The sequence below is a fragment of the Marmota marmota genome, unplaced genomic scaffold (assembly GCF_001458135.2).
Source record: "Marmota marmota marmota unplaced genomic scaffold, marMar, whole genome shotgun sequence".
NCBI lineage: Eukaryota > Metazoa > Chordata > Mammalia > Rodentia > Sciuridae > Marmota > Marmota marmota.
Genome location: NW_026000093.1, coordinates 37,858,858 through 37,871,090, shown reverse-complemented (window position 1 = coordinate 37,871,090; position 12,233 = coordinate 37,858,858).

The window sequence follows — 12,233 nt, the reverse complement described above, 5'->3', positions numbered from 1 at the left end:
AGGTGGGCGTTTGGATGTATTCAGGATTTATCCTGTCTCTCCTCTCTCCCTTGCCAATAAACCTTTCATAATTTACCTAATGCTTTTGGCATTAATTCCTTTTCACTACATACATGGACATCTTATGCTTTTTTGGGGGGAGGGAGGCAAGAATTGAACCCAAGGGTGCTTAGTCAAATCCCCAGCCTTTTTAATTTTTTATTTCGAGACAGAGTCTCACGAAGTTGATTAGGGCTTGCTAAATTGCTAAGGCTGGCTTTGAACTTGTGATCCTCCTGCCTCAGCCTCCCGAGCTGCTAGAATTACAGGTGGGCACCACTGCACCCAGCTTATACTTGGTTTTGAATCTCAGTTCTGCCAGTTACAGCTGCATGACCAGCTCTGAACAGGCTGCTTAAATTGTTTTTGCTCATCTTCATCTGATAAAATTAATAGTAACCAGTAAGTAGGGTTACTGTAGAGATTACATGAGTGAATATATGCAGTAAACATTTAACTTTTGATCTTAGTAATAGCTCAAAAAATGATAAATTTGAACAACAAAAGTAACAATGTATGTATCAGTACACCTTTAATTGGAAGAGGAAAATAAAGCACCTCAAATATTTAACTAAGAAACTGCTTCACTATATTCCAGCAGAAAAATCTTAAGTGTCTTTTCAGGGTGGTGGGGTACTGAATGTGTGCCAGTGAAGCCTTGGAACTACGTAAGTACTCCTAAGGAAAGAAGTTGTAAATCTCTGATGAAGAGTATACTGTATTGATTTCTTTGACTTTGGCCCCAAAGCCTACCCTTGAGTATAACTGTCCTGCTTTCTGTTAGGTAACAACAGTAAAACTTAGTAAAGTTCTCATGCGTTGAATGCTCTCCCTATGCTCCTCTGATCAAAGCCCCCTGGTCAGATGCATTCTGCTGTTAAAAGTGTGATGGCTGTTTCATTCTACTATCCTTCCTATTATTACTGTGTGTATATATGTGAATGCATGACCAATGTGATTCTGCAACCTGTACACTCAGAAAAATGAGACATTTTATCCCATCTGATTCAAATGTATGATATGTCAAGGTCATTGAACTGTCATGTGTAACTAATTAAAACAAACAAACAAAAAAAGTGTGATTGCTTCCAGGCTGCACCTGTGCATTCTCAGAAGCACCTCCTAGAGAATGGGCTTCTCATAGGTGTTAAATAACCAACAAGGACTGCACCCTGTGACATCTTTAGTAAAGCATCTTTAATTCTGATTTTCTCACTTGCTAAAGCATTCTCCAGTTCAGACTGTTATATTCTGAATTAATTTGAATAACTGATCTTAAGCATTTGATTTTTTTTAATGGCTATGATGCATACAGTACAGTTAAGATAGCTCCTTGAAATAGAAATTACCCCAATGGAAAAGATCAGGTGAAACAAGCAATTTGGCTCTCTTACAAATTCACTTGTCTCAAAAAGCTGTTATTCTTTTGTCACATAATTGAAGCATCCTGTAAGTAAGCACACGGGTGCTTGAGGAAGTTGCTGTTGGAAAGGTTCTGTTTTCCTGGTTCATATGTAAAAAAATCCTGCAACTTTATTCTACTCCCCATATTCACCTATTGATACTCTTTCAAAGAAAAAGTATTCACAGCCTTTGTGTGTGAACTTTTAATAAAAGAGCACATTAAAATGAGCATTCAAACTATTGGCATGTTAGTCCTAGGCTTTCATATAATGCTCACAGTTTGTCTCCATTGTGTATATTCAAAACTGTTTGATTTTAAAATTGTACAAGGGCTTTATAAACTCACCTTAAACCACTGGTTGCCTTAGCAATGGTTCGCTATCCTATCTGAGTGGAAGTGTGATATTAGTATGTGGTAAAGATTGAAGGATTTGATTCTGGTCTCAATATTTAGATTTTGGTATTAAGAGGAAGAATATAAATTCCAATACAGCAAGCAATTGCAATCTAACAGCGGATTAAAGAAAGCATTCTTTTCCTAAGCAATAGTCAGTTATTAAAACTATGTCATGGGTTGCTGGACCAAAACTCAATCAGGTTTTTGCATAAATTCTAGTTTTGCATTTCCTTTCATGTTTTCAGACCTAATAAATGTTAACTGTGGAGGCAGCAAATGACACATTGCTTCCTAAACATGGCTTTTGCACAAGAGTGTTAGAAGCAATAATAAGAGCTTATACTTATTGCATATTTATTTTATTTCACTAAACAACTCTCAAATGAATAATAGTATTTAATTCTTACATATCAGAGAGGCAGTTACTTTTTTTTCTTTTTTAGCATCTCCATTAAAAATAAAAGAAAAACTGATGGGCAAGGAGGTTCAGGAGCATGATAAATATGTAGAGCCAATGAGTCCTAGGAGAGGGACTCAGGGCCATCTTACCTACTGTGCCGTCCTGTGTTTTGTAGACACAAAAATTGTACTGACTTCTTTCACTGCCAATAAAGCCAATTCAATCAAGGAAAGAGTAGGCAGAACAGAACACTGTGTATAGTGCTCACATTATTCTCACATTATGCTCCTGGGCACTGACCTATATTTCATCAAATTTAATATATATTGATACTAGAGTTTTCTTTATCTTAACCAAAGGTTTTCATACAACCATATCATTCTACCTCATAGCTTTAAGAAGCCATTGATTTTAAGGCATATCCTGACTTCATTGTGTTTAAGTCTAAATATCTTTTTTTAATATTTTAAAATCAGTGTAGTACAATAAATATTGATTAGCATTGATAATCAAAATTTCTTCAATGGTAGTCTTGGGCCTGTGAGCAATCTGATTTTGATTTAGCTGTCAGTAACACATTATCCAAGAAAATAATCATTTAATTCTAACACAGCCTAATCAGCTTTTTCAAAGGATCTGTCATGTTCATCGACCTCAGTGTGATTTCCACTCAAGCAGTCATATTTAGAATCAGCCACATCCTTTCTCTTTCTAGAATTAAAAGAAAAATTATGATGTTTGTAGAACTTGGTAATTAATGTCAGGTTTCATACTGTTGGGGTTGGAAATATTTTGGATATTTCAGTACCCATTGAATTGCAAAATCTCGAGTCAGAAGAAATCTTTATATTCTAGCTGATCCATCTTTCATCCCAGGTAAGAATTCTCTGTGGTAGATCATTAACTAACCTAAGATGCTGTGGCTGTGATATATGGTAGAGCAAATGAATTTTCTGCTGATTAAAGTAGGTAAAATGTTATGTTTTATCTTGCAAAGTAAAAGATTCAAGATATTGGGTATAATATTATGTTGCAAAATCTTTTCCAAATATCTTTATCACTTGCTACATGTCAAAACTGGGTAATGGGCCATGCGTGGGCCATGAGAAGAATTCACTGAGACAAAGAGAAGCAGTTAAGAAAGTTTATTGGTGGAAGATATGTCATAAGGGTGCAATGGGGACACAACAAATTCGTAGGCTTGCAGTCTCAGCAGGGATCTAGGTTTACAACATTCTGAGTTCTTTGTGGGCCTTTGGTGGGTTTTTTGCCAGGAGTGGTTTATGCCAAATAAAGGGTGATTGACAGATTTCTGTGCCTTGCTCATAATACTCATTGTGCATATGCCAAATGCTTCTTCCTAGGTTTTAAATCACATATGTGAGATGCAAGTAATATAGGTGAGAAGGTTTTCCCTTCTTAGGTTACTTTAGGTCAAACTTGGGAGCTGCCGTGCATGTTCCTCCAAATGGTTGGGCAATCTTTTGAAAACAGGATCTTGCTGTTTACACTTCCTGAAAGTTAGCCCCTCCAATAACAGCAAAAGGGCCGGATGAAAGGGAGGTCTTTAGGTTCCCAGAGCTCTGCTAATAAAGGCTGGGTGGAGCTTGGAACAAGAGTTCCTAATCTATTCTGCCCTACCATAGGTGGTGGTAATATCACTGAGTTCTTTGGGTCTAGACTGCTCAGGTGGCCTCCAAATGACTCCAGATTGCAGCAAATCAAGCTGGTAGATAATCCCTGTCAGTATTTCCATTGCATCCTTCTTTGCTCCACATAGGTGCCCCCCCAAACCCAGGAGCAACCTCTTGAGTGCCCTCCAGATAGTTCTTTTCAGTTGCTAATGTTGACCCACGGAGGGGTCAGACTTCACATCCTTGCTGCAAGTTATTCTATTACCCAAGTCAATTTATTTCTTCAATAACAATAAAATACCGAATAACCATCAAGAGTGGGGCTGTATCTGTTTCCCAGTGCAGAGTGACTCTCCTGGATGCGGTGCACACATTGCTTTCATTGCTTTTGCCTATTTCTGGCTTCTTGATGATACCTCTCCTCTCTCCCATCTTGAACCACCATGAATCCCCTCATATTTAGATGCCTCAGTTTCTCTCTTGGGCCAGCAAAGCATTGGCTCTGTTTTGTTTGAGTTGTAGTGACTTCTTTATTTGTCTAACACACAGCAATTCCCTGCCCCCACAATTACATTAACCATAAACCGCTTCTTGTGGCATGGATTTTCTCCTAATTTCTGCAGAGTGCCCATTGCATTTTGGATGTTAAGTCAATGTTCATTGAATCAAAGGGACAGTCGTCTTTACCAAGCCCCACGGTAATTAGTCAATCAGTGATGGGGCTCCTTCTGCTCGGCAACCCAGTGTAAAAGATGTTCCAGTTACAAATGAAATAGAAGAAAGTTAACTCCTGTTCTCTAGGGCAGCCTAATTGAGGTGGGATTTCACCTTATTAAACATTGCTGGTAACTCCTGCATGCTCTTCTTTACTTACGATAGGCGTGCTTTTTGTTGTTGTGGTGGTGGTGGTGGTGGTGGTGGTGTTACTGGAAATTGAAACCTAGGATCTCATGCATGCTAGGCAAGTGCTCTACCAATGAGCTACATCCCCAGCCCAACCTTTATCTGAGCCCGCCTTCCTTTTTGCTACATCTGCCCCTTTCTCATCCTTTCATTGTCACCCACACTGGCCTATACTCATACCTTCATCACTTCATACCTGGACCACTGCAGTAGCCTCTTTGTGTCAGTCTAACCCATCTGAACATCAACACTCTCCAATATCTGCTCACATCTGGGGGGGAACACCAAGATGCATTCCAGTTTGATGCTCTCATGTAGTTGTCATTGCCTATAAGAGAATCATTGCCTGATGCCAGTTCTTTCTGGTTGCAATCAAGACTTTTCTTGCTTTGGTCCCCACACTTTTTGGTCAACTTCAGATTCTTATCTTCAAACTATTTGTGTAATTTCACTAAATAAACTGGTTGACAGCTGTTTGTCTAAATAGATTATTAACTAGGAATAGACAAGAATTCCTTGGTGTAGTAGCACTATTATCTGTCCTTCAATTACAAAATGAATCCAAAACAGATGTTCTTTTCCTTCCTGGTGACAAATTGCTTGATAGACATGGAAATTTTTTTAGGTACTGCGGAGCTGATGGAGCAATGAAAACATACAGCTCCCTCGGCACGAAATGGAAGGATTACCTGGGAATCGAACTAAATATCCTTGTAAAGTTTGTTGGCTTTTCTTCCCCCTCTAAAGAGAAAGGCTTAAGGCTTATTGTTCTAAATCATTTTTTGCCCGAAGATAGGGTATTATTTGTCATTCGTAGCAGGGCAGGCACCTGTTTGACATGCAAGGCTGCTTTGGGTCTAGAGAAGCAAATCAATGCAGGGCAGATGGTGCTTCTATTAGTATTGACTTAGAGGCTTTAAAACATGAACATAATGTTTTTCTTCTTTCATTTACACATTTAAATGTTCTTTGTCAAAGTTTAGTTCGCCCTAACCCCAACTTGGATACTTCAAAGGACTATAGCTCTTCTAAGGATTTGACTTATATTGTTAAATACCCAGAAAATAATTAGGTTATAGAAAGACAAATAGTATGTATTTCTGTCTTATTTTGGGAAATCTGTTGGAAAGGTAGCAACTCTTTCTACATGAAAGAGTTGTATCAGTGCTTAAGCTTTATGATGACCTAGCCTAGGGAAAACAGCAAATGGCTCCTTGAACTCCCCTTTACAGGTGTGTACCACCTACATCTGTGGCAACGGCTTCCTGATTTGCTCACTTTCAAATGAGACTATAGTGATATGAATTATGATTATTATGATGAAGAAAATACTTCAGACAGCAATATTGGCATCAGCACTCAAAACATTTCCATCATAACTATAATGCTCTATTACCAATATCACTCTATAATGAATTACTCATTAATTTCATAAAAAAATACCATCTATTAGCACCAACAACTTACATTTAGCATATATGCAAAGGTGTTCTCTGGGATTATAATGTCACAAATGATACTAAAGTTAATGTATTGCCATCAGAATGATCTGATTTATTTGTCTATGCCTACATGACACTGTTTCAGTCATTTTTATAGCTGACTTTTTTAACCCAGCTACATTCTTCAATATTTCTAAGTATCTCTTATAGTCTGAACTAGAACTTCTCTTATTATCACCATGACCGTATTTAAGCATGCCCAACAATCTAGCCACAGTACACCTATAGGTACATCGCTTTCAAAATTAAACAGTATCTTAAGCCATCCTAGTGTGTATGTTATATACTCTAAAGACAAGGAAGTGAGGATAGTATTAAAAATATCATGTGCCAGAAAGTGTAATATGTCAAAAGAGCTGTGAATATGATGCTTAATTATGTCCTGAAACAAGGGAGTCAACTGTAGTACACACTTCTTCCACATGGAAAAATCCTACATATTCAATGCCCCTATAGAACATGATATAGTGGGACCATTTATGCCTACACATACTGGTTACAAACATGTGGTGTTACAGTAATACATAGGCCAATACCTCTGAATCAGCAGTACAAACAAATTTTAACTTTATCCTCATTCACTCTACCTAACCCTCACAATAATCACTTTGATGGCCAGTTGTGCTTGCGTCTAAACATAATGTGGAATACATTCCCTGTTCTATTGATCACTTAGGAAAATGAATTCACCTCATGATCTACAAATATCTACCGGGTGCTAGAAGTCATGGCTGAAATTCAAACATTGATGTTAATAGAACTTCTCTTAATATCACCATCACCATATGAAAATGGATGGTATGTTTGTAAATTTTGCATCACTGTGACAAAATACCTGAGAAAAACAACTTAAAGGAGGAAATGATTGTTTTGGATTAGGGTTTCAGAGATTTCAGTCCGTTTTCTGCTAGCTCCATTATTTCTGGACCTGTGGTGAGGTACAGCAGTATGGTGGGAGGGCATGATGCAGTAAAAGCCACTCACTTCATGAAAGCTGGGAAGCAGAGACAAAGGGAGGAAGGGACCAGGGACAAGATATACCCTTCCAGGGCATGTACCCAGTGACCTACTTCCTCCAATTAGGGTTCACATTCTCTATTTCCTATCACCCCACAATAGTCCATTTAATTATGAACCCATCAATGAATTGTTGATATCAGAGCCCTCACGATCCAATCACTTCCTGAAGTTCCACCTCTGAAATTGCTGCATAGGGGACCAAGCCTTGAACACATGAGAATTTGGGGGACATTCCAGATCCAAGTTATAATAAATGGGCTGAATCATCTTGTGATCCATAGACCATAAGTCGATGGTTTAATTCATCCACAACTGGCAATGAACTTTGTATACTCTCCTGTTAAAAAAGTCAAATGGACTTTATGTCATGGTTTTAAAACCTTGTGAAGTTATAGAGATCAAATTGGTGATAAAAACCATTTTTTACTACAGTATTCATGGTACTTTACAGCAGGTTATTATTTGACATTTATTTCCAAACCAAGGATTAGAGAACCAATGACTATAGATAAATTCTTTTGCTTATCATTTAAGCATATACTCTAAGGGTTAATGAAGCAGACATCCAAGTTTCTACAAGACCACTTAAATGTTTATGATTCCTAATCCTAGTTCTATTTTTTCAATTACAATCTAAGTACAAAATACATTCTCTAAAAGGAAGTGCTATGGTTTGGATATGGGGAGCCCCTCCAAAGCTCCTGTATTAATTCAGGAATGTTTGGAGGTGAAATGATTGGATCAAGCTATGACCTAATCAGTCCATCCTAGTTTGAATGGATTGACTGCATGATAACTGTAGGCAGGTAGGGCATGACTGGAAGAGATGGGTTACTGGGGACATGCCTTGGAAGGGTACATCTTCCCTGTGGCTCCTCCCTCCTCTCCTCTACCTCTGCTTCCTGACCCTGCCATGAGCTCAACAATTTTCCTCTGCTGGGTCCTTTCCCTATGACATTCTGACTTACCTTCTGTTAAGAGAAATGAAGTTGCCTGTTCATGGACTGAGACCTTTGAAACCATGAGCCCCAAGTCAACTTTTCCTCCTCTAAGTTGTTCTCATTTTGGTCCCAGCAATGCAAAAGCTGACTAAAATCGGAAAGAACCCCTCTAATTCATTGTAAATATCATTTCGAGTAGCTTAATGGTGGTTGTTGACACATTAGGTGATGGATTCTCAGACTGGCTCTTGATTTTTAAATTTTTAAGAAAAATATGAAAAACTTGAGTATACATGGAATGATAGCTTTAACATTGCAGTGCAACTTTATATCACTTCAAATTTGACTGTCGTCATAGAAAGTTCTGAAAATGAAACTGAAAAACTGCATTTTTTCCCTTTATGAAGTTATTTTGAGCAAATTCTATAAACAATAAGAAGTTGCAGATACATCTGGGATTTTGTACATTAGGAATGAATGTCAAATGCTCCAAATTTAGTTGAGGGATGTATAGAACACATGTAGATAAGCAATGATCAAAGGAACACATTAGTCAATCTCTCTGATAATTCCACTAGATAGAACTAGACTCAACCTATTTTAATACATGTTCTAATGACTCCCTAGGTTCATGTAGAATTAGAATCCTATTACTTAAAGGAGGTGAGGTGACAGTGGGATATCATACCATTCTGATTCCCCAATGTGAAACAGCAGGCAACTCGAACTCCTATTTTAATTGATGATATCATGTCCCAGCACAACAATGGATTTCATGGAATTATGACACCTGTGAATCTGCGAAACCTATTGAAATATCAACAGTCCAGGTAACTGTGACAATGGCACTAGTGCCTAATACTCCTCTCATTTACAGTCTTGGCAATTAGAAATTGATTGCTTACTTTAAGAATCTTACTAATATGATATATTAAATTAGAGAAAATAGCAAGATTTTGAGGTAACTGGTTGCATAACATTGGAATATACCATGAAACTCACAATAGGAGGGAAAGCATACTTTTCTAGGAGAACTAAAGAAAAAAGGAATCATCAAAAGTACAAATAATATACTGGATATTAAAACACCTAATATCAAAATGAGAGCAGTCAGTAAAACCTTAAACCAGCTAGATAAAGTAAAAGAACACCTTAGTCAGAAAACTGTTGAATTACAAGAACTTTGCAGACACTGAAAAAAGTAACAAGCACAGAATTTCCTAAAGATTATGGATATTCTAAAATGTGATATTAACTGAGCATGCAATAAGTGCTTGTAAACCATGGAGTGTTATAAAATCTTTTTACTTGTAAAGATTTGTTGAAATAGTCTATGTGAATGGTCAAGAAACACATTTTCTTTGGTCTTTTACTGACTATATATGATATTATATAAAAACCTATTATGCTTATTTGCTTAGTTATAGGGTTTTTTTGTTAAATTGGTATTAGGGAAAATATGTAAGAAAATATAATTTAGATGGTAAGTGATTTGAAATCATATCTTTGAGATTATTCCAAAACCTGAAAGTGTGATGTCTTGGGGTAAATTCCCTCATCCCTTTTATCAGATCCCCTATGGAGAACTTGAAGTGAATTCATCCTCCCCTGGGGAATATCATCAGACTCCCCAAATAACTGATAACTGAGAAACTGATTTCAACTACTGGGCTTCAAAATACATATACTTAAGAGTTTGACAGGCACTTTAAGAGCTAATATGGCAACAGAGCCACACCCTGTTATCCTTAGGGCTAATCTCCAAAGTCTGCACCCTCTAACATTGAGGGACCTAGCATGTCACTGTGGATCTCTGCTGCAGCAGACACACCAGCTTCTCCCAAGAACCACTCATATACAGGTATACATCAAACTTCAATTTGACTTTATTTTCACAGAGGCCTGCTTCTATCCTATTTGAGCAATTAAACTTCAGTAATTTTGGAACTCGCATATTATGTACCGCATCTTATATTCCCCATAAGATTTATTCATGTTACTCTCTCCCTCTTCAAGAACTGTGAATCTAAAACAAAATTCTGTTTGCATGACAATAAGTCATGTGATTAATGAAATCATACCTTGATTATCTCCTTATTTCTACCATGGGACTCCAGTCTGGGGTTGTTAGTAACCTAGGTATCTGAAGATAGCATGTCTCAAAAAGAATCCTACTTCCAGAGGTAAAGTAGGCTTCCCTCCACAGCAGCCCCCATCCCCTGTCTTGGGTGAATTGACCTACTGACTTGCTTCTAAGGACCAGAATCAGGCAAAAGTGAGATTAGGGTCTTTATGAAAGTTTTATATGTACATCTAGCCCCTGGCTTACTGGCTTTGAGAAAGACAGCCTCCATAATGCAAGCTGCCTTCTGCAAGGCCTCATGTATCAAGGAACTGAGGGCAATCTCCAGCCAACAACCCAAAAAAGACCATATCCCACCAGGAGCCAGGCAAGTGAGTACAAGTGGGTCCTTCCCAGTGGTGCTTGGGTGAACACACGTAGGTCAGTGCCCTTCATGCAGCATATGATGGGTTGGGAACTAAGGCTCCTAACTTGCAAAAAATGTGACATCATAAATGTTTCAAGTCACTAGTTTGTGAAGTAGACAGATACAGACTGATCCAGCCCAGCTTTAGCTTTTCTTAAATTACAGATGTCAACATTGCCTCCCACTTTAGGAAAGAGTTCACCGGCACTATTACAAAGGGACAGAATCTACCTAGATTATGTAAAAAAGAGCATATGTTAGGAGAAGATTTGAGATAGAGCTATGGCTAATCAGTATATTCCAAGTGGATAAAAGAATAAAGTGGAAAAGATAAAACTAGCAATGCCATATCTGGCAGTGGTCGAAAGGAGAGCCTCAGATCAAGCCTGCTGCTGAATATAATTACAAAATAAATTAACAAATATGCCTATATATTTAAATCTGAAATGATATCAGAGCACTCCTATGGCAAGGTGAAATGAAGGGCCGAAATCCAGATCCAGAAGGAAATAGATGCTTTGAGAAATGAGCTAGTGTGATTCTTCCACCCTGGACTAGAACTGACAAGCCACCTAGAACCTAGAACTGACAAGCCACCCCAAGAGAAGGTTTCCAGACATATCCAGACAAAAACTTGGCTCAGGGACTGGGACCCCTAAGGGCCTAGAAAATGGAAAGAGATGGGCCCTCACCCAGAAGGAAACACAGACTATAATCCCAGGGTTAAGGGGATAATCCACAACCCAGGGTGATGAGAAAATCTCTCTCTTCTGAATAAGGCTATCATTCAGAGCCTCAAATTTCCTCTTCATCTTTTTTAAGACTCCAACGGGCAGTAAAAACTACCCAAGCAGAGAGGGCAACTCCTAACCAAAAACCACACCCAGAAAATCAGATCCACCAGGCTCAAGGCAATTAAATCACCAGAAGCAAACTTTAAAATAACTATGATTAATATGATCAAGGGAGAATGAGAATTTCAGCAAAAAAACCAAAAAAAAAAAAAAAAAAAACAAAGCAAAACAATGCAATCAAAAGATGTTCTAAGACTGAAAATGTAATAACTGTACACAAGACCCAGATAAAGAAAATATGCAGTTTAGAGCAGAGAAAATAGTTTAAAGCAGAGAAAATAAAGTAAAAAAAAAACTCTATAAACAAACATAATGATATGAAATAACCTAGCAAAGGTGAAATTTGAATCTGAGGAGGAAGAGAGACCAGGAAAGAAGCAATATTTAAGGATAAAATGGTAGAAAATCAATAAAATAACTTCTGTTCATTAAATGGTACCATTAAAAATTGAGAAAGCAATCAAAATGGGGAAAAACATACTTGAAACACATCAGTCTGACCTAGAATTATATCCAGAATAGAGAAAGAAGCCCTATTCGTCCGAATAATGAGACAAAAAAAAAATCCATTTTTAAAAATTTATTTGTTTTTTATGATACTGGGGATTGAACCAAGGGCAATCTACTACTGACATACCTTATTTTGAGAC